The sequence below is a fragment of the Anabrus simplex genome, chromosome 2 (assembly GCF_040414725.1).
Source record: "Anabrus simplex isolate iqAnaSimp1 chromosome 2, ASM4041472v1, whole genome shotgun sequence".
Lineage (NCBI taxonomy): Eukaryota > Metazoa > Arthropoda > Insecta > Orthoptera > Tettigoniidae > Anabrus > Anabrus simplex.
Window position 1 is genome coordinate 260,712,334 of NC_090266.1, and position 23,932 is coordinate 260,736,265.

Below are 23,932 nucleotides of genomic sequence, written 5' to 3' on the forward strand. Positions count from 1 at the left end.
AAAAAAATTGTGTTTTTTATCTCTGAAAGAGATTAAAAATACCAATTTTCACTCTTGTAATATGTTAAGTATCTGAGATATATTGTAGGCCTAGATACATTTTTTTAAAATTTCCACCCGGTTTTCACTCCCGTTCACCCCCTATAAATTGGATTTTTCAAAAACAAAAGAATATGTTTTTCTTTATTTTTGAGGGAGATACCGAATACCAATTTTCATGTCTGCAACATCTTCAGTTTTTGAGATATACGTATCCTCATAAAAGGTATTCAACCAATTTTCCCACTTTTTTTCAACCCTTTTAATACAATTTTGCGGAAACAAAAAAAAACACGTGTTTCCTTATTCTTAAAGGAGATTCCAAATACCAAGTTTTTACGTCCGTAAACTTTTAAGTTTTTGAGATATAGATATCATCATTTAAACACCCCCCCACCACTTTTCACCCACTTAGTAACAAACAATACGTGTTTCTTTATTTTTAAAGTAGATTCTTAATACCAAATTGACATCAGTAACCTATTAAAGTACTGAGATATAGATACACTAATTTTTAAAAATTTGAAAAACGCACCCCATTTGTCACTCCTGTTTAACCCCCATTAATTGGATTTTCCAAAAACAAAAAAATATGTGTTTCTTTATTTTTAAAGGAGGTTCAAAATACCAGTTTTCAGGTCTGTAATATCTTCGGTTTCTGAGATATAAGTATCCTCATTAAAGGCATTCAACCCATTTTTCACCCTTTTTCACCCATCCTAGTGGGATTTTCCAAAAACAAAAAATATGCATTTCTATATTTTTAAAGGAGAATCTAAATATCAATTTTTACATCTGTAAAGTTTTAAGATATAGATATACTCATTTTAAAAATTCACACCCCTTTTCACCCCCTTAGCGACGGAATATCCAAAAATCCTCCCTTAGCGAGCACCCACATTGTAATATAAATGTATCCTCAAAATTTCATTTCTTTATGTCCAGTAGTTTTAGCTCGGCGATGATGAATCAATCAGTCAGTCAGGACAAGTTATTTTATATATATACTAGCAAGATACCCGTGCTTCGCTACGGTATTATACTGAAATTTATAATTGAATGCTTATTGTTTTAGATATATAATCCGCCGAAAGTCGCGGTCTGACTCGTTTTCTTCGAGAACCCACCAAAATTCCCGATCTGACTCGTTTTCTATTAGATTACGGCATGTTTCCTCCCATTTTTCAATCTTCTTTTCCAGCAATCGATTTCGTACTTCCCGGGCTAGGCTCAGGTATTCCTCCCGGTCAGTTGGGTCCGTAAATCTTTGCCATCTTTTCCTATAATCATTTTTAATATGGATAAAATCCTTCAGGAGATCCGGCGTGGTGTCATATTGGGTGCCTAGAAGGCACTGAACCCGCGGCCGGACTGCATTCTTAGTCATTACCCGTCCAGGAGCCGTTTCCAGCGCGGTCCGCACATTTGACGACGGTCCGGAACATTATTATTATTATTATTGTTATTATTATTATTATTATTATTATTATTATTATTATTATTATTATTATGTGTTGCTGGAATGGATGATGACAGGAAAACCGGAGTATCCGGAGAAAAACCTGTCCCGCCTCCGTTTTGTCCAGCACGAATGTGACATGGAGTGAACGGGATTTGAACCACGGAACCCAGCTGTGAGAGGCCGGCGCGCTGCCGAGGATCCTTATAAGTACATTAAGAACAGTAAAATCAATTGGTCTCACCTCCTTCTACACCCCACCGCCGTTAAGTTTATTTACCGCCCCCCCCCCCCAAAAAAAAAATTAAAAGAAGGCTTGTTTCTTATGTTTAAAGAAGATTTCAAACACCAATGTTCACGTCTATTACCTTCAGTTTTGAGATATAAGTATCCCCATAAAAATAATTTCCTTTTTTCACTTCATTTCACACTACTCCCCCCCCCCCCCCCGAGTGAATTTTCCCGCAAAAAATACTTGTTTCTTTAATAGTAAAGGATCTTCTAAATACCAATTATCACGACTCTAACTTCTTCAGTTTTTGATTTATGTGTCCTCATGAAAGGAATTCAACTCCTTTACACTCCCGCCCTCCAAGATGTTTTCCCCCCAAAACGCGTTTTTCTTTGTTTTTAAAGGAGATCCAAATACGAATTTTCACGTCTGTTACAACTTTAGTTTTTATTAGATGTATGTATTCTAATTCAATTAATTCAATTAATTTTTCAATTCATTCACCCCCCCACCCTTCATTGGATTTTCCGATAATACGTGTTTCTTTATTTTTAAAGCAGATTGCAAATATAAATTTCACGTCTGTAACATCTTCATTTTTGAGATATCAGTAGCCTAATTAAAAGAATTCAACACCATTTTCAGTCACTTTTACCCCCCCCTCCACCCAAGTGGTATTTCCGAAAGCTAAAAATACACGTTTCTTTATGTTTAATAGAGATAAAAAATACCATTTTTTCACTTCTGAAACATGTTAAGTTTTTTGAGATAAACTGTAAAAATTCTCATTTTAAAATTTCACCCCTTTTGAGTTCCCCTTAAGTGGAGTTTCCAAACACAAATCACCTATGTTTCTTTAGATTTACAGGAGATTACAAACAGCCACTTTTTACGTCTGTAACATTTAAGTTTCCAAGATATTCTGTAGATATAGTCTTTCAAAAATTCACCCAATTTGTCACTCCTGATTAACCGCCATTAATTGGATTTTCCAAAACTAAAAAATACATGTTTCTTTGTTTTTAAAGGAGATCCCATATACAAATTTTCAGTTCTGTAATATCTTTCGTTTCTGAGATATATGTATCCTCATTAAAGGCATTCAACCCATTTTTCACCCTTTTATTGGGATTTACAGGAAACAAAAAATACGTTTTCCTTTATTTTTAGAGGAGATTCTAACTACCAATTTTTACATCTGTAAATTTTAAAGTTTTAAGATGTATACACACTCATTTTAAAAAATTTACCCTCCCCCCTTTTTACCCCAATATTTGGATTTTCCAAAAACGAAAAAGTACGTGTGTTTATTTATTTTTAAAGGAGATTCTAAATACCAATTTTCACATATATAACCTTTAAAAATTTTGAGATAGATACACTCATTTTAAAATATTACTCCCTTTTCACCCCCCCCCTAAATTGGATTTTCCAGAAACAAAAAAATACGTGTTTCTTTATTTTTAACGGAGATCCCAAACACCAATTTTCAGGTCTGTAATATCTTCAGTTTCTGATATATAAGTAGCCTCATTAAAGGCATTCAACCACTTTTTAGCCCCTTTTCACTCCTCCTATTGCGATTTTCCGAAAACAAAAAAATACGTGTTCCTTTATTTTTAATGAAGTTTCTAAATACCAATTTTTACATCTGCAAACTTTAAAAGTTTGGAGATATAGATTCACTCATTTTAAAAATTCACCCCCTTTTCACCCTCCCATTAATTGGATTTTCCAAAAACAAAAAAATTACGTGTTTCTTTATTTTTAAAAGAGATCAAAAGTACCAATTTTCAGGTCTGTAATATCTTCAGTTTCTGAGATATAGGTACCGGTATCCTGATTAAAGGCATTCAACCCATTTTTCCCCATTTTCACCCTTTTTCACCCCTCCTATTGGGATTTTCTGAAAACAAAAAAATACGTGTTTCCTTATTTTTAAAGAAGATTCTAAATACCAATTTTTACATCTGTAAACTTTTAAAGTTTTGAGATATAGAGCAACTCATTTTAAAATTTCACCCCCGTTTTCACCCCCTTAGCGAAGGAATATCCAAAAATCCTCTCTTAGCGAGCACCTACGTCTTAATATGAATATGTTCCCAAAATTTCATCTCTTTATGTCCAGTAGTTTTGGCTCGGCGATGATGAATCAGTCAGTCAGTCAGTCAGTCAGTCAGGACAAGTTATTTTATATATATATAGATAGATTTGTTTTGTTGATAACTGTATTGTACAAATGTATCAAGTCCAAGGACTTTGTTTGATGTTTTTGCACCGCTGAAGAAGAGAGCAGTAGCTCTCGAAACATGTACAGTACCTAATTATAATAAAATGTAAACTATTGACAAGACGGAAAAGGTTTCATAGAAATTGTTCTGAAGTTGTTTATCAAGAACTTCCTCAGTGACTTGTCTAATAACTTTTTTTTTTACAACTTGCTTTATGTTGCACCGACACAGATAGATCTTATGGCGACAATGGGATAGGAAAGGCCTAAGAGTGGGAAGAAAGCGGCCATGGCCTTTATTAAAGTACAGTATTTGCCTGGTGTGGAAATGGGAAACCACGAAAAACCATCTTCAGGGCTGCCGACAGTGGGGTTCGAACCCATTATCTCCCGGATGCAAGCTCACAGCTGCGAGCTCCTAACTGCATAGCTAACTTGCCCGGTTGTCTAATAACTCAGCCTATAGTAACTGGACACCAGTTACTGGGATTGTTTACATCCCACCTTTATGAACTAGAATTGAACGAGCTTTCTTGAAGGTCAATGGTACTACCCCTTTTGTTAACATTTTAGTGAAATTGTGCAGTTTTTTAATAGCTCTGACAATTACGTGGTCAGGACCACTTGCAGTGTGTATCGAGGTCTTCTGCATCACCTGAACAAGGTATTCTGTAGAACTGACCGGATTAAATAAGTAGTTAGTCTCATCCTGTTCACTCCCAGTGCCCTCTTGAGTGTACTCTTGTCTTTTGTGGTTGTTCGGCCTAGAAAATATGTCTGAAAAGTACATGTTCAATACTACTAATTTCAATGTGCAAATTGGTTGTTCATTTGAGTTGCCCATTTAAAAAACCGTTAAGTTCTTCGATCAAAATTTTATAGGAATCACAAAAAACTGACATTTGTTTCCTAATTTCTTTTCATATAGGCTACTTTCTATTTTTAGTTTTATATTGTACTAGCAAGATACCCGTGCTTCGCTACGGTATTATACTGAAATTTATAATTGAATGCTTAACGTTTTATATATAATCCCCCGAAATTCGTGATTTGACTTGTTTTCTGACAGATTACGGCAAAGTTCCTCACATTTTTCAATCTTTCTTTGCAGCAATCGATTTCGTACTTCCCGGGGTAGGTCTAGGTATTCCACGCGGTCAGTTGGGTCCCTAAATCTTTGCCATCTTTTCCTATAAGCATTTTTAGTATGGATCAAATCCTGAAGAAGATCCGGCGTGGTGTCGTCTTGGGTGCCTTGGCGGTACTGAACCTGCGGCTGGACCGTATTCGTAGTCATTACCAGGCCAGGACCCGTTTCCAGCGCGGTCCGCACAATTTGACGATGGTCCAGATCATTATTATTATTATTATTATTATTATTATTATTATTATTATTAGTAGTAGTAGTAGTAGATGTTCTGGACCCCACAGCAAGATGCAAGACCGCTACTGGGCGGTAAATTACATCTGTTGCCATTGTCATTGTTCACAATGTGACCAGCACCATTGTCGCGTGTAGGCAAGTGTGCGGGATTTCTGGCTATACGAATGACATACTTCCGTGCATTATTGACTTATTATAGAGGTGAACAATTTGACGGGCAATCACATTCCTATCGTTTATTTCAAATGTGTTTAAATTTTTATTTATATGCCAGGAGATTCTACTGTAATCTAAGAACGTTCTCTGAAGGAAAAGATGGCTGTTGAAATCGAACCTAGGAAAGATTAAAAATGATCGGTTTATGATCAGAATAAGTACATCGAAAATCTACAGCCTGTTTACAGTCATTCGACACAGGGTCAGGAATGGAATGAATAAAGCCCCATTCTGCGGCGACAGTAGGAATTGTGCTGGTTGCCGAAGCACTCCACTGGAGCAATGAGCGATGAATGACAAATGAAATAAAATATTGGACAGTATTGGTGGAATGAATGATGACAGGGTGAACCGGAGTATCCAGAGAAAAACCTGTCCCGCCTCCGATTTGTCCAGCACGAATGTCACATAGAGTGACCAGGATTTGAACCACGGAACCCAGCTGTGGGAGGCCGGCGCGCTGCCGCCTGAGCAACGGAGGCTCTTTAAAAGTACATTATGAACAGTAAAATCAATTGGTCTCACCTCCCTTTTACACCCCACCGCCGTTAAGTTTATTTACCCCCCCCACCACCACCACAGAAAATTAAAAGAAGGCATGTTTCATTATGTTTAAAGGAGATTCCAAACACAAATGTTCACGTCTATTACCTTCATTTTGAGGTATAAGTATCCCCGTAAAAATAACAAGTGAATTTTACGGCAAAAAAATTACTTGTTGTTTTAATAGTAAAGGATCTTCTAAATACCAATTATCACGACTCTAACTATTTCAGTTTTTGATTTATGTGTCCTCGTGAAAGGAATTCAACTCCTTTTCACTCCCGCCCCGCAAGAAGGTTCCCCCCTAAATGCGTTTTTCTTTGTTTTTAAAGGAAATCCAAATACCAATTTTCACGCCTGTAACAACTTTATATTTATTAGATGTATGTATTCTCATACAATTAAGTCAATTAATTTTTCAATTATTTCACCCCCCCCCCCATTGGATTTTCCGAAAATACATGTTTCTTTACTTTTAAAGCAGATTGCAAATATCAAATTTCACGTCTGTACCATCTTCATTTTTGAGATATCAGTAGCCTAATTAAAAGAAATCAACACCATTTTCAGTCACTTTTACGCCCCCTCCACCCAAGTGGTATTTCCAAAAACAAAAAATACAGGTTTCTTTATTTTCAAAGGGGATCCCAAACACCAATTTTCAGGTTCTGAAATATAAGTAGCCTCATTAAAGTCATTCAACCCATTTTCACCCTTTTCCACCCTTCCTTTTTCCGAAAACAAAAAATACGTGTTTCTTTATTTTTAAAGGAGATTCTAAATACCAATTTTTACATCTATAAACTTTAAAAGTTTTTGAGATATAGATACTCTCATTTTAAAAATTCACCCCCTTTTCACCCCCCCCCCCCATTAATTGGATTTTCAAAAAAACAAAAAAATATGTGTTTCTTTATTTTTAAAGGGGATCCCAAACACCAATTTTCAGGACTGTAATAACTTCAGTTTCTGAGATATAAGTTTCCTCATTAAAGGCATTCAACCCATTTTTCACTCCTTTTCACCCCTCCTATTGGGATTTTCCAAAAACAAACAATACATATTTCTTTATTTTTAATGAAGATTCTAAATACCAATTTTTACATCTGTAAACTTTAAAAGTTTTGAGATATAGATGCACTCATTTTAAAATTCACCCCCTTTTTACCCTCCCATTAATTAAGTATTCCAAAAACAAAAAATACGTGTTTTTTTATTTTTAAAAGATAAAAAGTACGAATTTTCAGGTCTGTAATATCTTCAGTTTCTGAGATATAAGTACTGGTATCCTGATTAAAGTCATTCAACCCCTTTTTCACCGTTTTTCACCTCTCCTATTGGGATTTTCTGAAAACAAAAAAATACGTATTTCCTTATTTTTAAAGAAGATTCTAAATACCAATTTTTACGTCTGTAAACGTTTAAAGTTTTGAGATATACATACACACATTTTAAAATTTCAACCCCCTTTTCACCCCCCGTAGCAAAGGAATATCCAAAAATCCTCTCCTAGCAAGCACCTACATCTTAATATGAATCTATGCCCAAAATTTCATTTCTTTATGTCCAGTAGTTTTGGCTCGGCGATGATGAATCAGTCAGTCAGTCAGTCAGGACAAGTTATTTTATATATATAGATTTTACACTCCTGTGATCCATATATAGCACTGAAAATATACTTTGATAGCTTAGTTATAAGTATTTTATGTTGGACTTTAAAACGGTATTTGCTTCTGTAGGTAGACTTAACGGGCTTTGGAACTGTACCTGAATATTCAATGTGGTGAGCACAAAGGGATAGCAAAGTAAGGCATTTTATACAGTTGTATGTGATATTATTATTAACTAATATTGATGAATTTAAATTGATCACAATATTATATGTAAAATTCAAACGTTTACCACTGGTTCATCATCAGGATCTGGTAGTTCTCCGTCATCAGACTTTTCTTCTGGCTCAACTCCCGTTTGTTGTAGTACAAAGTTCTTGTAGAATTGAAGATCATCGTAACTCTCCCATAGAGGCACACAGTGATTATTCAAGAGGATTATCACATCTCTCACTTTTTCTTTCTTTAAATTTACACCTTTTTCAATTTCTATGGGCTCAGTTTCTATGCATGACTTTCTCCTTCTGAAGATACTTTTTCCTAATCCAACATTGAGGTTGTAGCTTTGCTCACCTCGAACAGTTACTGAGCCTGTAGTTCTTTTCTTCTGGATAATTATCCTTTTACAAGGCTTGAGCTGAAAATGCTAAGATTTAGGTGACTTTGCTATATCCTTGAGAGCTATTTTCAAGTCAGAAACCTGTACATTTGTTCCCAGTTTTAATACCTTACCAAAGTGCTTAATAATGTTGTCATAGTCAGTAGGCTTCAATATAGTACTTTTTGCTTTAACTTGTTTCTCTACATGCCCAAACACTATCAGGAGGAATGAAAGAGTGGCCAATAATGGGAAACAGTAACATAATAGTAGAATATTATTTACATTTGTTGGAGATTTTTGGGCCAACAACAAACACAGCATACCTATCATAATATGGTTTTTATTTTGTCCTCCACATCCGTCAGCTACAAGCTTTACCATATGGGTACCCTCCAAGTCAGTGTTACAAAGAAGGTGCTATCTGGCAAGATCCCTTAGCATATTCATTATCCAGCCAAGTGTAACAAAACACATTTTTAAAATTTTTATTTTGAGAGTCAGCTGATGAACCTTCCACAATGCAAAATTAAAGGTATAATTGCCTTAAGTAACAAGACAACTGGTCTGGATGTTTAGGGAGAATTAAAATCTTTTGGCAATCAAAACAATATTTTTTCTCCATGTATGTGATCATGGAAGAGGTTAGAAATGCCTTTGCTTTTAGTTTATGAATAATCAGTTGAACCTGGAGCTCATTTTGATTTTGGGGATCATGAGTTTGTTTCTTCATCCCTTCAGTGTTAAGACAAAATGAACAAACGTCAGAGGCAGGCAAGCCAAATCCGATATTGTATTCAATCACAAAAACTGTGCAAAAATATTTATAGTTTACTTGGAAGTTATCAGCATTTAGTTCATTGTACATATTGTGCAACTTGTTAACGGAAAAGGTCACTTTGTAAGTACTGTCTATGAATATTCTCTCCGCAACAATAACGTTTCTCTACACAAGGAGGGATTCAATAAAATCTTTAACAGACTTTTTCTTATCAGTATTAGGTAGGTGTTGACTCTCTTAAGAAACTGTTTGCGTAGTACTGAGATTTGCTGATGATATTGTTATTTTATCTGAGACTGCTGAAGATCTGGAGAAACTGCTGAAGGGTAAGGAGTACAAGATGAAAATAAAAAAGTCCCAAACAAAAGTAATGGAATACAGTTGAAAGAAGTCAGGTGTTGGCTGGAAATATTAGATTAGGAAATGAAGTCTTAAAGTGTAAGTAGATGAATATTGTTACTTGGGTAACTAACGATGGCACAAGTAAGGAGGACATAAAATACAGACTAGCACAAGCAAGGAAGGCCTTTCTTGAGAAAATAAATTTGCTCACTTCGAATATTGATATAGGAATTTGTAAGATGGAGCGTGGCATTGTACGGAAATGAAACATGGACGATAACTAGCACAGAAAGAAAGAGAATAGAAGCTTTCAAACTGTGGTGTTACAAAAGAATGCTGAAGATGAGATGGACAGATCGAATCACAAATGAAGAGATATTGAATCAAACTTGTGAGAGGAGATCGATTTGGCCAAATTTGACCAGAAGAAGAGAGAATGATAGGTCACATCTTTTTTTTTTTTTTTTTTTTGCTATTGGCTTTACGTCGCACCGACACAGATAGGTATTATGGCGACGATAGGATAGGAAAGGCCTAGAAGTTGGAAGGAAGCGGCCGTGGCCTTAATTAAGGTACAGCCCCAGCATTTGTCTGGTGTGAAAATGGGAAACCACGGAAAACCATCTTCAGGGCTGCCGACAGTGGGGCTCGAACCCACGATCTCCCGGATGCAAGCTCACAGCCGCGCGCCTCTACGCGCACGGCCAACTCGCCCGGTAGGTCACATCTTAAGACACCCTGGACGTGTGTCGTTATTTTTTGAAGGAAGTGTAGGGGGTAAGAATGGTAGGGGTAGACCAAGGTATGGATATGACAAGCAGATCAGAGCAGATGCAGGATGCAGCAGTTACGTAGAAATGAATGTATTAGCTCAGGATAGGGTGGCATGGAAGGCTGCATGAAACCAGTCTATGGACTGATGACTCAAACAACAACACATCTCTCTCTCTTTCTTTTTAAAATAATTTGCTTTATGTTGCACCAACACAGAGAAGTCTTATGGCGAATATGGGACAGGAAAGGACTAGGAGTGGGAAGGAAGCGGCCGTGGCCTTAATTAAGGTACAGCCCCAGTATTTGCCTGGTGTGAAAATTGGAAACCATGGAAAACCATCTTCAGGGCTGCTGACAGTGGGATTCAAACCAAAGGATCATATCTTTTTCTCTCCTGATTAATAGTTATTGCTCTTTATAATAATCACCACCATCATCAGGACAAACGAGTCGACTACGGATATCTAAATTATAACTCAATGGGTGAGATTAAAAAGGAAAAGATTCCACTGCAACATACTCTGCTTCCTCTATTTTGAAAGTCAGATGTTTTTACTTGCTTATTTAAAATGAGCTGGCTACCTTTATTTTTACTCCTTAATTTTTTTCATTTAGTACTGTGTGAACACAAAATAAAAGGGCTATCTTTTTTGTCTCTTTGATAATTTTACCATATTCTCTTTGTGGTACAATAGCAAAGTGGTTACAAGCTGAGTTTAAGAAGGAAAACATTTTTGAAATGTTTTCCTTTTAAAACTCACTCTGAACTTCAACCTCCAATAGCGCCATAGAAATGCACTTCTTTGCACTTCTTGATGCGACTGTGTATAAGCTACATAATGGCTATCTCAGTTTAATTTGACCAAAAAGTGGAATATTTTCCTTTTTAATCTCACCCATTCAATAACTTCTTTAAAATCTCTCTCATTCTTGTCTTATCAGGCTACCTAATAGTCCTACTTTTACAACCCTCCTTTCTATCACATCTATTTTAAACATTTTAAAAATATTATTTTGACCATAATGACCATTTATTTTTAACAATGACAAAGAGAGCTTCATAATCACTTACACCATCTATTACCTTCAGTTTCTCTATAGAGCTCATCTGATTTTACCAGCACCACATCCAGAATATTTAGTTGGTTCCAACACTTCCTGATTCAGCTGTCCTTCGCAGATTAACTTATGTACCATTTGTCGGTCATGCTCCTGTCATTCGTATTACCTTCCCAATAGACATTTGGTAAATTGAGTTCGCCCGCTACAATCACGTTCCTTACCTTGTCATTTCCCACATATCTGATTATCTTAACTAATTCTGCATCAGTGTCAGTACCATCCTTTCCAGGTCTGTACAGCCCAAAAACATTAAGTTGCCCATTATTTTAGAGATGAGCTTCACATCTAGAATTTTATGTTTCTCATCCTTACCTTTTCATAGCTTACAAATTCTTCTTTTACAAGTATGAATACGCCCCCTTCCTACTGTTCCTATCCTGCCTCTATGATAAACACTCCAGTTCCATGAGAAAATTTCCACATCCATAATATCACTTCTCAGCCATGATTCATTCCTATTACATTATCTTGTAAATACATATCCATTAAATTATTTAATTCTACTGTAGTTATTTCTTTACAATATTTCTACATTTGAACACCAACATTTTAATGTCCTCGTTACTTGACTTCCAGCTCCCTGTTATCTTATTATTGATCCCCAGTCCAGCCTATTTTGGTGAATGTACCTCTCTATAATAGGTCTAAACAAACTTCCTAACTTAAATATATCAGTGAAGGCCATCTAAGCCTAGATCCCTATCTCTTATCCACCCATTAGGGTCCACAAATCTCACTTCCAGTTTCCCTACATACCCACTCCATAGTCTCATTTAAAACACCAATCATCTTCCAGTCAGTATCTCTCCTCCACAGCATCCCAGTAATAACAATCTCCCTTAAGCACATACCCAACTACGTTCCTGCTTGCCTTACATTGTTTGTACCAATGTGGAAAATGACCACCTTCTCCTTACCCTCCTCCTCGTCTGCTACTTTCCTCAACATCTGCCTTAACCGAACTCCTGCATAACACTCTACCCTGATTGACTTTCTTCCATGCACTCTCCCCATATGCCTAAACATGGAGTCCCCCATGACCGGAGCCTCAACCCTACCTACCTCCTTCGATCCCCTGCCATCCTGGTTTTCCCTATCTTTGCTGATGCCTCCATAACCTACTTCTTCCTTTACTCCCCCCCATGATGCTAATCCATCTCCCTTTTCCTATCCTCTATTCCACATTTCCCTTTCCTACTTTTTCCTTTCCTCCTCCCATACTCTGCAACAGGTTTTTTTTTTGTTTAGTTCCGTTTGGGCCTACTATGGAACATGTGGTTCTTATCTCTAGCGCTTTCTTCTTCGACCAGTACTCCTTCATTTTTGCACTGTGAACGTCTTTCTGCTCCCGAGTCCATTTCACACCTCCTCCCGGACGCACTCTTTTTTTTCTGTTAAGTGACTGGAAAGAGTTTGATGTTCTGATCAACATTCTGTACCTATCCCTGTCATAGATTTCACTGGGAGCAATGTCCAATTGTTGAAGGTCTTTTCTTGTAAGTCTTGCCCACTTGGCATTAGTCGCTTTCCCTTTAGAGATGGTGTGGAAGATTCTGGAGGTGAACCTCTGATTGTCCATTCTCATGAATGACCATTGAAGTTCAATCTCCTCTTCCTCATAAATGCTGTAATGCTCTGTAATTATTGGTACAGTTCTCTGTTGTGCCTGATTCTGTACTTCTTCTTTAATAGGGCCCATGATTTTGCTCAGAATCTTCCTTTCCTTCATCTCCAGTATTTTGCTCAGGATCTTCCTTTCCTCCATCTCCAGTTTTATGAGCTGCCCTTTCTTACCATGTTTAGGCATTCTGAGGCGTATAGTACTGGTGGTCTCACTACAGTACTGTAACGCCTAATTTTGAGATTAAGGGAGAGGGATTTGGATTTGTACATATCCTTATATAGGTGTTAGGCGCTTTCCAACTTGATACATCTGCTGTTCATGGCCTGATCTTCATTCATGTTTGGGGTTTTCCATTCTCTTAGGTATTTGAAGGAGTTAGGGCCTGTACTACGACAGCCAGATAAAAGTGCGGTATAAATTTATTTGGCAGTTTGGACATTTATCTGGAAGTTCGGTTGAAACCGCGTACTACGACTTTCGTTTATGTGTAAACTGGAAAAATATTCTCGAGTATAGCTATGCCGAAGTTGGAGAGGCTGTTAACGCTCTTATCTGGGACTTTAGCTCTTAGCGGGGACGCTACTGTAAAGAATCAAGATGGCTACTCATGAAGATGAATCTACATCTGCATGATGCTGTGCGAAATTAAGTTGCTACAATGTAATTTATGTATATATTTATAAAGTACGTCATGCTTCCTGTCCAGCTATCACAGAATTCTTAAAGATTTCCCAAGCCAGCATATGACTAGCACACAAGCAGCAAACCGTAAGCTCCATGGGTAGCCGTGGTCATTAGGGCAGCATAGTTTGCTGCTAAGTAGTTTTTCGTGGGTTCGAGTCCCAATAATCTAACATATTTTTACCTTGTAAATGGTAGTCGGTAGGATACTAGAGGTGATAGTACACATTTCCTAATCATTAAAATGCGTGTCAAAAGCGTGGGTTCTGTTCCAAATCTATCCGCGATGCACATATGGAGTAGAGGTATATGACGTTGTTCATGGCGATTCGTCCGTCGAATGAGGATGTTGAGGAGGTTATATTTCTTTTACTTCATAACAACTTGCTACAAAATTATTTACGCTAAAGTGAGATAAATGCTTGCCAGTTACTATTCTCACATTGTATTGGAAAGAAAGAAACTAACTACTTATTCAATGAGCAAACAATAAATTGAATTAATAATCCCACGCTGCATCAGTGGCATTATTTACGAATATAAACTTTACTTTCGTCGTAACGCGCAACCTCGTAAATAGTACTAGACAAAAAAGATACATAACCTGAATCTTAACTTTTGCGTCCAGGTTACATTTTCAGTCTATAACAGTTTCAGTTTCGTTATACAGTTAATTTTAACATTTCTTCGTATGTGTATATTTCAGTCCTAATTCTGTTTTTGACCTGGACTTCCACATTATAGCTTAATAAGAGTCTGATATTGGATTCTAGTAACACAATTTCAAAAGGAATAGAATTAAACAAACGAAAACACCAGGGAACACGTACGCCACCGCGCTAAATTTCACTATATTTTCAGTAACTTTATTACCAACCCAATAAAAATGTTACTACATCTTCCGCATTACAATACCGTCGTTAAAATCCGTTGGTAGTACGCAAGAAAATATTTAACTTCTAGTTTGCAAAACTGCAGCCTACGTATCTGGCTGTTTATCTGACAGTCGTAGTACAGGCCCTTAGCCCTTTGTACTGCTTTGTCTCCCAGTGGGATTGATTTGGGTGCATCTCTGATGTTGGTGATAAACTGTGTTTTGATGATGGCGATCAACTCTACTTTACCAGCTATGTGGTCGAGAGAGGATAGTTGACGGATAGCTTCCTCCACACTGGATGCCAGGAGTGTAAAGTTGTCTGCAAAAGCTACACAGTTGACTGGTTAACTTGTCTTTCTCAATCCAGAGTCATCCTTTAGCATTTTCGTCCACTCATGAATGACTTTTTCGAGTAGGCAGTTAAACAGGATTGGAGATAGGCCATCCCCTTGTCTAACACCTATTCTCATCTCAAAGCTCTGGGACAGTTCCCCTCTGAATTTCATTCTGGCTGTAGTGTTGGTAAGAGTTGCTTTAACAAGATTCAAGGTTTTCTTATCTAGTCCCAGTTCAGCAAGTGTTTGGAAGAGTGACTCTCTATCTACTGAATCGCAGGCCTTAGGGAAGTCTACAAATGTTGCCACATAGGGTGAGACGCTTAGGTTTTTGTATGTTTTAAGGTTCAGGATCTGTTCGGCACATGACATTGACTTTTGAAACCCAGCCTGGTATTCTCCGATGCAGGAATCTAGTTGAGCCTCTACTCTTGTGAGTAATACTTTGGAGAGTATCTTGTACATCAGTGATACAAGGGAAATCCCTCTGTAGTTACTGAGATCTGATTTGTCATCTTTTCTGTGTAACGAGTGGATGATAGCTGAGGTCCAGTCACTAGGTAATGTTTCTGTCACCCAGATGTTACATATGATTTCATGGATACTTTGGACTAACTCCTCATCAGTGTATTTCCAGAGCTCTGCTATGATACCATCCTCGCCCGCTGCTTTGTTAGATTTCAATTCGGAAATGGCTTCTTTGTTGGGGGGGGAGTCCGACTTGGTAACATTCTGAGGTTCGAAATGCAATTTCTCCTTGGATTCCTTTTAATTTAGAAGGTCACTGAAATACTCTGCTAGAACTGTGGCGCACTCTTCGTTGTTCAGTTTCAGCTTTCCGTCAGCTCCCCGAAAGTGAAGTGTAGGGGCTGAGTAGGGTGTTATTTGAGATTTAAAAGTCTGTTAGAAGTCTCTAGTGTTGTTTCTTTGAAAATCCCTCTCTGCTTGGTCAATGGTATCTTTACTGTACTGCTTCTTAGCGTTTCTGATAATTTTAGTAGCAGTTTTCCTAGCTTCTAAGAAGTTTTAATGGTTATCCAGACTTTTGTTACGGTTCCATTTTAGCCATGCTTGCTTTCTCTCTTCTATTGTTTTGTCATAAGTAGTTGTCCACCTTGGATGTTTGTTCTTTCTGACCGACGGGATGGTGGTTGTTACTGCATCTATTAGTGCCTTCTGTAGTTGGGGCCAATCTTTTTTGTCTTTGTTTTTAGCCAGGGTCACTGTGAAGTAGTTGTTATCTTTCAGATTGGCTGGATTGAACCTTAGGATTTCCAACCTGATGTAGTGGTTTACTCTGCTTCTTTTAAGAGGGATGAAACTGGTTTTGATCTAAGACAGATAGTGGTCTGAAACAATGGAATCAATGGGAATCGACCTGGGAGGAGTCATTACGACTCTGGCAAATGGGAGTGAAATGCGTTGTTGCCAGTCATCTGCAACATGAAAATATTGGATTCAGCAAGATAATCCAACTAGCTGGAGAGCTTGCACCTACATGTGAGACAACGAAATGTTTTAAATTCTTGGCAACCGGTTTTATATTTTCTTTCTTAATTTACTTCTTGTCGCACCAATACACACAGGTCTTATGGTGACGATGGGATAGGAAAGGGCTAGGAACGGGAAGGAAGCAGTCGCCTTAAGTAACGTACAGCCCATCTTCGGGGCTGCCAACAGTGGGATAAGAACCCACCATCTCCCAGATGCAAGCTGACAACTACGTGCCCCAAACCACGTGGCCCCTCACTCTGTCTGCAACAGCTCCTTATTCCTCATATTCCCTCTACTGTTCTAGCTGCAGTGACTCATACCGATTTCTCATGAATACCTGTCCTGAATTCCGCCCCTAATAGTGCCATTTGCCCTTTCCTTCCCTTTAAGACATTAGCCCACCTGTCTTCTGCATCTTCCCTCTTCCCTTCCTATCCCTCTCGTACACCTACCATATGTCCGGCTCCATGGCTAAAGGGTTAACGACCGGGCGAGTTGGCCGTGCGCGTAGAGGCGTGCGGCTGTGAGCTTGCATCCGGGAGATAGTAGGTTCGAATCCCACTATCGGCAGCCCTGAAGATGGTTTTCCGTGGTTTCCCATTTTCACACCAGGCAAATGCTGGGGCTGTACCTTAATTAAGGCCACGGCCGATTCCTTCCAACTCCTAGGCCTTTCCTATCCCATCGTCGCCATAAGACCTATCTGTGTCGGTGCGACGTAAAGCTCCTAGCAAAAAAAAAAAAGAAAAAAGAAAAAGAAAAAAAAGGGTTAACGCGCTGGCCTTAGGTCACAGGGGTCCCGGGTTCGATTTCTGGCAGGCTCGGGAATTTCAACCGGCATTGGTTAATTTCGCTGGCACGGGAGCTGGGTGTATGTGTCGTCTTCATCATCATTTCATCCTCATCATGACACGCAGGTCGCCTACGGGAGTCAAATCAAAAGGCCTGCACCTGGCGAGCCGAACATGTCCTCGGACACTCCCGGCACTAAAAGCCATACACCATTTCATTTCATTTACCTGCCATATCCTGTATATTGCTTGAGGGAGATCTACCTTCCTTCCTGTCCTCCACGAGAATCCTAATTATCTTCCTCAAACTATCCTCCTCACTCGTACGCCTTAATGGCCGCGCACACCCAAAGTCCATACGCATACTTTCCTTAGGCATTCTTTACAGAACAATGAAAATCAACAAAAATAAAATAATCCACTCTATGAATTAAGAAAAATCAAAGGAAGAAATATTGTCTAGGATATTACACAAGGAACACACAACAATAAAGTGGGCAATATACTAACTTATAAAATAACTAAAGAACAAATGGTACTACTTAGGCATATTGAAAATGAAAACCTACAACCTGTTTTCCAGTCATTGACTGGGTCAGGAATGAAATGAATGAATCATATATAGGCTATTAGTACGATGGGGTTGCCACTTCCAAAGTGATTTTATTAATGACTGATAGATGCTATGAAATGGGAATGGAGAGTGTTGCTGGAATGAAAGATGACAGGGAAAACCGGAGTATCCGGAGAAAAACCTGTCCCGCCTCCACTTTGTCCACCACAAATCTCACATGGAGTGACAGGGATTTGAACCACGGTATCCAGCGGTGAGAGGCCAACGCGCTGCCGTCTGAGCCATGGAGCCTAACACTTAGGCATATTATTATTATTATTATTATTATTATTGAATACAGCAAAAAGTGCACAAATGGATAATCATCATTCTCAAAAAGAGACACCTTTTGTGACTCTGGATGTCAAGAACACTTTCAATTCGATAAGGTGGAATGACATGTTGGAATTGCTTCAAAAACTTTCAAACTACCAGAGTATCTCATGCCCATAATGAGAAATTATTTGAAAAATCGTACTCCAGTATACCACAGAGAAGATGGGCAGAGAGTGAAACGGCTCACAGCTGGTGCAGCACAAGGGTCCATCCTTGGCCCAAACCTGTGGAACATTGTGTGATAGATTGTTGAGGTTAGAGATCCCGGAACACACGATGCTAGCGGGCTATGCTGATGATACAGCTGTTTGGATAGTAGCTTGAAATTTGGAGTTGGCTCAGTTTAAGCTAAATCAAGTGGTGCGACTGGATGGCGAATCACCGATTACAACTGGCAGATCATAAAAAGGAGATGATCCTCTTGACAAGAAAAAGGATCACGACCGTTATTCCAATCAATATTGGACAAACAGAAATCGAAACATCTAGAAGTATAATGCACCTCGGAGTGACACTTGATACCAAACTTACATTTTGGGATCATATCAAACGGGTGAAGGACAAGGCGGTAAAAACAACAATTGCACCGAGTAGATTAATGAGCAACGTTAAAGGCCCGAAGTCTAGCAAACGACGACTTCTGATGTCGATAGTTCACTCAACACTTCTATATGGTGCTGAAGTCTGGGCTGAATCTCTGAAGTTTGAAAAATACCGACGAAGGATAGCTGCAGTACAGCGGAGATCAGCTTTGCGTATTACAAGCGCATATCGCACAGTATCCGAACCTGCAGTTCTTACAGTAGCAGTGGGAGCACCGATTGATTTACTTGCCTTAGAGAGACAGGAAGCCTGGCGAACTCAAGGGGAGCTCGGAAAGAAGCGTGCTAAGGAGCTAGCTTATAGGCAACGAATGGAACGGTGGCAGCAAAGATGGGAGGAAGATCCTCGAGAAGAATGGACTAAACGACTGATACCATGTTTAGCTGATTGGGTTACACGAGCTCACGGTGAGGTTAACTTTTATCTTACGCAGCTCTTGACGGGTCATGGATACTTCCAGAAATTTCTACACAAAAGGTAGAACGAGTGATCCGGCATGCATTTATTGCAACAATGTTGACGATGTACTTCACACATTTTTTGTATGTTATCATTGGTCAATACAGAGATGTTTAGAAACTGAGCAAGGAGAATTGACACCAGAAACTATTGTGCAGGTGATGCTACAAAACCAAGAATCTTGGGATCAAGTAGCAGTATATGTAGAATGCATCCAGCATCAGAAAAAGAGGGATTTGAATGCTTGCGAACAGCAGTAAAGGAGAATTAAAGGAAGAAGAAATCTGAAAAATTACAAACATGACTCCGCCCTGAAGTAATGCGAGAGCAGTTCCGGGGTGGAGATATAACTTGAGGGAAAAGGGTGTGTAGGTTTTAGTGAGTAGGAATCTCACACACTTGTGAAGTGCGGACCCTCACAAGTGTCTCATGAAGGATTTCCCACACTCCCACATATAAAAAATTATTATTATTATTATTATTATTATTATTATTATTATTATTATTATTATTTGCAAACAGAAATGACAATTTTCATTAATGTTGAAACATCGAAAGGACTACACAAGGATTACATAACAAAATTAAATACATAGACAGATAGAAATAGAAACTGCCATTTAGTTAAATGCTGAAATATCAAAAGGATAATAAACACTACAATTCTCAACTGCACTTAGGTGTATCTTAATCATAACAGGTTAACAGAAACATTACAACTGGTTAGGAGTGCGCTAGATTTTGAGCAATGGCCAATGTAAAAAGACCCTGTTGGAAGAAATATTTGAATATCCATGTTGTTAAGCTATTACAGGCTCTTCTCCATGATTATCTTATTGATTATGCCCTGGAAATCACCACCACCACCACCACCACCACCACCACCACCACCTGTGAAAGAACCCAACAATTCTAATCAACCTGAACAGTTGTATATAAATTAGATTTGTTGTAGCACCACTTTAGTGAACCTGCAGCAAACAAATTTCACATTTCGATGGTGTTCTATATAAGTCAAACAAGGTTTTCTCACCTCTGCACATCGTTCAAGTAATTTATTTGACTGGGGTACTGAATAGGTAGGTCTATGTCATCTCCAATCAATCAATCAATCAATCAATCAAATCAATCAATCAATCACCATAAATCTGCATTTGGAGCTGTCGCCCAGAGGGCAGATTCCCATGTGGAGGTAAGTTGTAATGTGGTGTGTGTAAATGAAGAAAAGTGTTTTAAGACAAACATACAGTTCCTGAACTAGAAGAATTAACCAAACAAGACTAAAATCCCCTGTCTGGCCGTGAAATGACCACAGGATCCTCTCTGTGGTAGAAGGCCGCTATGCTGACTATTCTGCCGCAGAGCCACATTTTGAGACCCCTAAATATTTGGACAATATACTCTGACCCATTATACAATATTATTGCCACCATTTTATAAAAACAAACCAAAAATCATCTTCAACCACATGTCCGTTATGTAGAGCATCATCCGACTTCAAAATGCTCTTCTCTTCTCTCTGGCAGTACATGTGCTTATAGTGTGGGCTGTCCTGAATATCGCTTACGGTCGCCTCACTGATTGAGTTTTATTCCCTCTGCTTCTGTATCCAGGCCACTGGCATGTCTTCCTTCCTCAAGATGGTTTTCGCTTTTTGCGATCACATTGCCCTCGGTCTCCCATCAGTTCTGCAATGGCAAAAGGTATCATTACAGGATAATCATCATCTCACTTGACACGCCCATAGCAGCAGAGTCATTTCACCTCTATTTTCTCACCGATAGTTTCCTAACTAGCTGGATACGATTTTTTTTTTTTTTTTTTTTTTTTTTGCTATTTTGCTTTATGTCGCACCGACACAGATAGGTCTTATGACGACGATGGGACAGGCCAAGGAATGGGAAGGAAGCGGCCATAGCCTTAAGGTACAGCCCCAGCATTTGCCTGGTGTGAAAATGGGAAACCACAGAAAACCATCTTCAGGGCTGCTGACAGTGGGGTTCAAACTCACTATCTCCCGGATACAAGCTCACAGCTGCATGGCCCTAACTGCATGACCAACTCACCCAGTAGCTGGATATGAACCCTACCGAACATGTCTAGGATCGATTATACAAAGCGATTTGTGGTCTCGATTGTAATTACGACCACAAAATCTGAAAAATCAATGCAGAATCAGTTTTGAAGTTGGGTCAATAATAATGGCTGATGGGCTGGTGAATGATCTTCCTCAAGGTGGTTTCCAATTTTTGTCATCACGTTGCACCTGGGTGCATTCAGTCTTTACTTAGGATAAAAGAACTGATCATATTAAAAAGAGTTACCGAGTGATATTTATGAATGATGCTTCCAAGTTTTGCAATAACAGGAGTATAAATTTATTGTTTATTTGTCTGTACTCATATCTATCTTTATGGTTGGAACTACATATCATTAGTATTTTCAGAGATAATGATATAAAGGTACGGTACATATTACAATCATGTTTTGCACCTTAGAACATTGTATGCCACCATCGTCTGAAATATATCTGCTTCCCACTTTAACCTCTTGGCCAAGGAGGTTATGGAGGTGATGGGTCCAAACTTTGTGATATCCTGCAATGAAGGTGATATACTGTACGTCAGCAAAATTCTTCCCTCACACAAGGTTACATCACTCTAAGTGGACCTGTGTCTCATGGAATGGTACAGATTAAACAAAAAGAACTCTCACATCTAGTAATGATTAAAGTCATTAAAATCAGGAAAGTAATACCGCAACTGTTAACATCACACTGCTTCAGGTGTATGTCCACAAATCACAAAGATTCACTTAATCTTACATTTATATTTAGTCAGAAAAATTTTCTGGAAGGAATTAAACCACTACATTTGGAACAATAGGATAAATTGGCTGTACATTTCATCGGAGCTATATCTGATAATAAATATCTGAAAAGATGTAATTATATAAGGGGACTTACGTAGAACTGTAGGAAAAGTCTTTTCCATCAGATCAAAAGCATAACTCAAAAAAAATAAGGTCCATGTGATGCTTGATGCATAGTGAGGAAAATATTCCACAAATGACCATGACACCTGGAAGAAGAAATTACACATATTAATCGAGCAGAACTGAAGAAAAGATCTCATTAAAGCCTTCCCCAGAATGTTTGTACACAAATAACACCCTATATATCCAACTTGATGATGTAACACTAGAAATAAGCGCAAAGTTTTATGAATGTTTTTCCTTCATCAAGGAGAATATCCAAAAAACTGTTCTGGCTTTTAATATGTTTGTAGTTACTTTTTCCCCTAATGCAACACTGGTTTTAGCAGTTTGTTAAGGCCAAAAACGTACATAAATAATTATGTTGCATAGAATTTGATCATTACCACCCTATCAAAAAACTTTTCAATTTACCATTTACACTTATTTACATTACATGTAGGAATATAATCTAGAAAGTGCAAAATCTAAGAGCTTTTGTATAATACCTGAAGTCATCAATTTTCAGTTTTGACTCAGTTATAACTGTTAGGCTCTTCAGTCTAACTTTGAGTAAATAAATTTTCAAACTACCTGAAAGAGAAAACATGGTAACAGTTGTTTCTTTTTCCAGGTTAATACTGTTACCACATGTTTTCTCTTTTAGGTAGTTCATAAATTTATTTACTCAAACTTAGTTTTGACAGACTGAAGAGCCTAGCTTTTTTTTTTTCTTTCTTTCAAATCTCAGAGGACTAACTTAAGACGGGCCAGTCCACATACATGACCAAATGAAGTCATTTCAGTCAGGAAAGTAATGCCTCAAATGTTAACACCACACTGCTCCAAATGTATGTACACATCACACTCAAGATAAACTCAATCTAAATTTATATTTTATCAGAACAACTTCCTGGAGGATATTATATCACTGGAGCCCAGATTTCCATGCAAATGCATGTTTTTAAATAAGATAGTTACACTTCTCAAACTTTGCAATTATCCATTTTGTGGCTTAACAATTCCAAATAACCATTCTTTTTCCGTGCATGTTTGCATGTTTCGGCCTTTTTAGGAGAAAATTCATGCATAATGCAAATTTTGAAGATTTTGGATTTGATAGCGAATATTTGAACGTTTAATATTGCGTAATATGACTTTTATTCTGACTTTGGTGCACATATAATGGTAACTTGTATGATAGTGCCTTTTATGAATGTTGGTTTTCCACGTTACACAGTATGTCTATTACTGAGAGACGGAGAGAATGTATTCCTGGCATCCTATGCTACAACCAAAGTTAGTACATACTGTACAGGTCCTATAATCCAATTAACCAAGCAATTTCTTATCTGGTGCTTGAATAAACGTTGACATAAGCTGGAAGGTATATCTGTGTAATTCTTAGGAATAAGGTGTCCCAATTATACATTGCTATAAATTTAACCGTAAATTGTGCATTACTCATTGACAGCTCATTTTTTTGTTTATGTTAGATGAACAAAACAAAACTTGTATCGTTCTTCTGTGGTGCCGTGTTACTGAGATAGCAGCTTACAAACCTTGGTTTTGCATTGAACCCTCTTTTGTTGTTGTTGTTGTTGTATGTCCGGCGCTCCCGTCTCGCTCAGCCAGCCAGCTGCACGCGCGCCTGTGTATCATTCTGCTAGCTTCGACGCGCAGCCCTCAGTGCGCGTGCCTAACCATCGAGTGTACTATAAATAGGAGCTCCCTGCCTGCTCAATTGCCCACTCGCCCCGGTGTCCAGCTCCAGAATACACCCTACGTCGAGCACGGAGGCTACTCCTCTTGAAAA

At 38.2% G+C, this 23,932-nt stretch overlaps 1 protein-coding gene across 7 annotated transcripts in view; it reads right to left on the reverse strand.

Annotated features, from left to right (window-relative positions):
- The window catches only part of LOC136862768 (zinc finger protein 431), a 277,839-nt gene that overhangs the window by 130,868 nt on the left and 123,039 nt on the right, over window positions 1–23,932 (reverse strand). For 4 of the 7 annotated variants that reach the window (XM_067139010.2, XM_067139004.2, XM_067139006.2 and 1 more), the window contains one exon: window positions 22,109–22,223. The exons of 1 other annotated variant lie outside the window; for it this stretch is intronic. The gene's annotated coding sequence lies outside the window, so the exon portion shown is untranslated. Of the gene's footprint in view, window positions 1–20,591; window positions 20,832–22,108; window positions 22,224–23,932 lie in introns of all 7 variants that reach the window. 2 more of the 7 variants (XM_067139005.2, XM_067139008.2) reach the window with 2 other exon arrangements.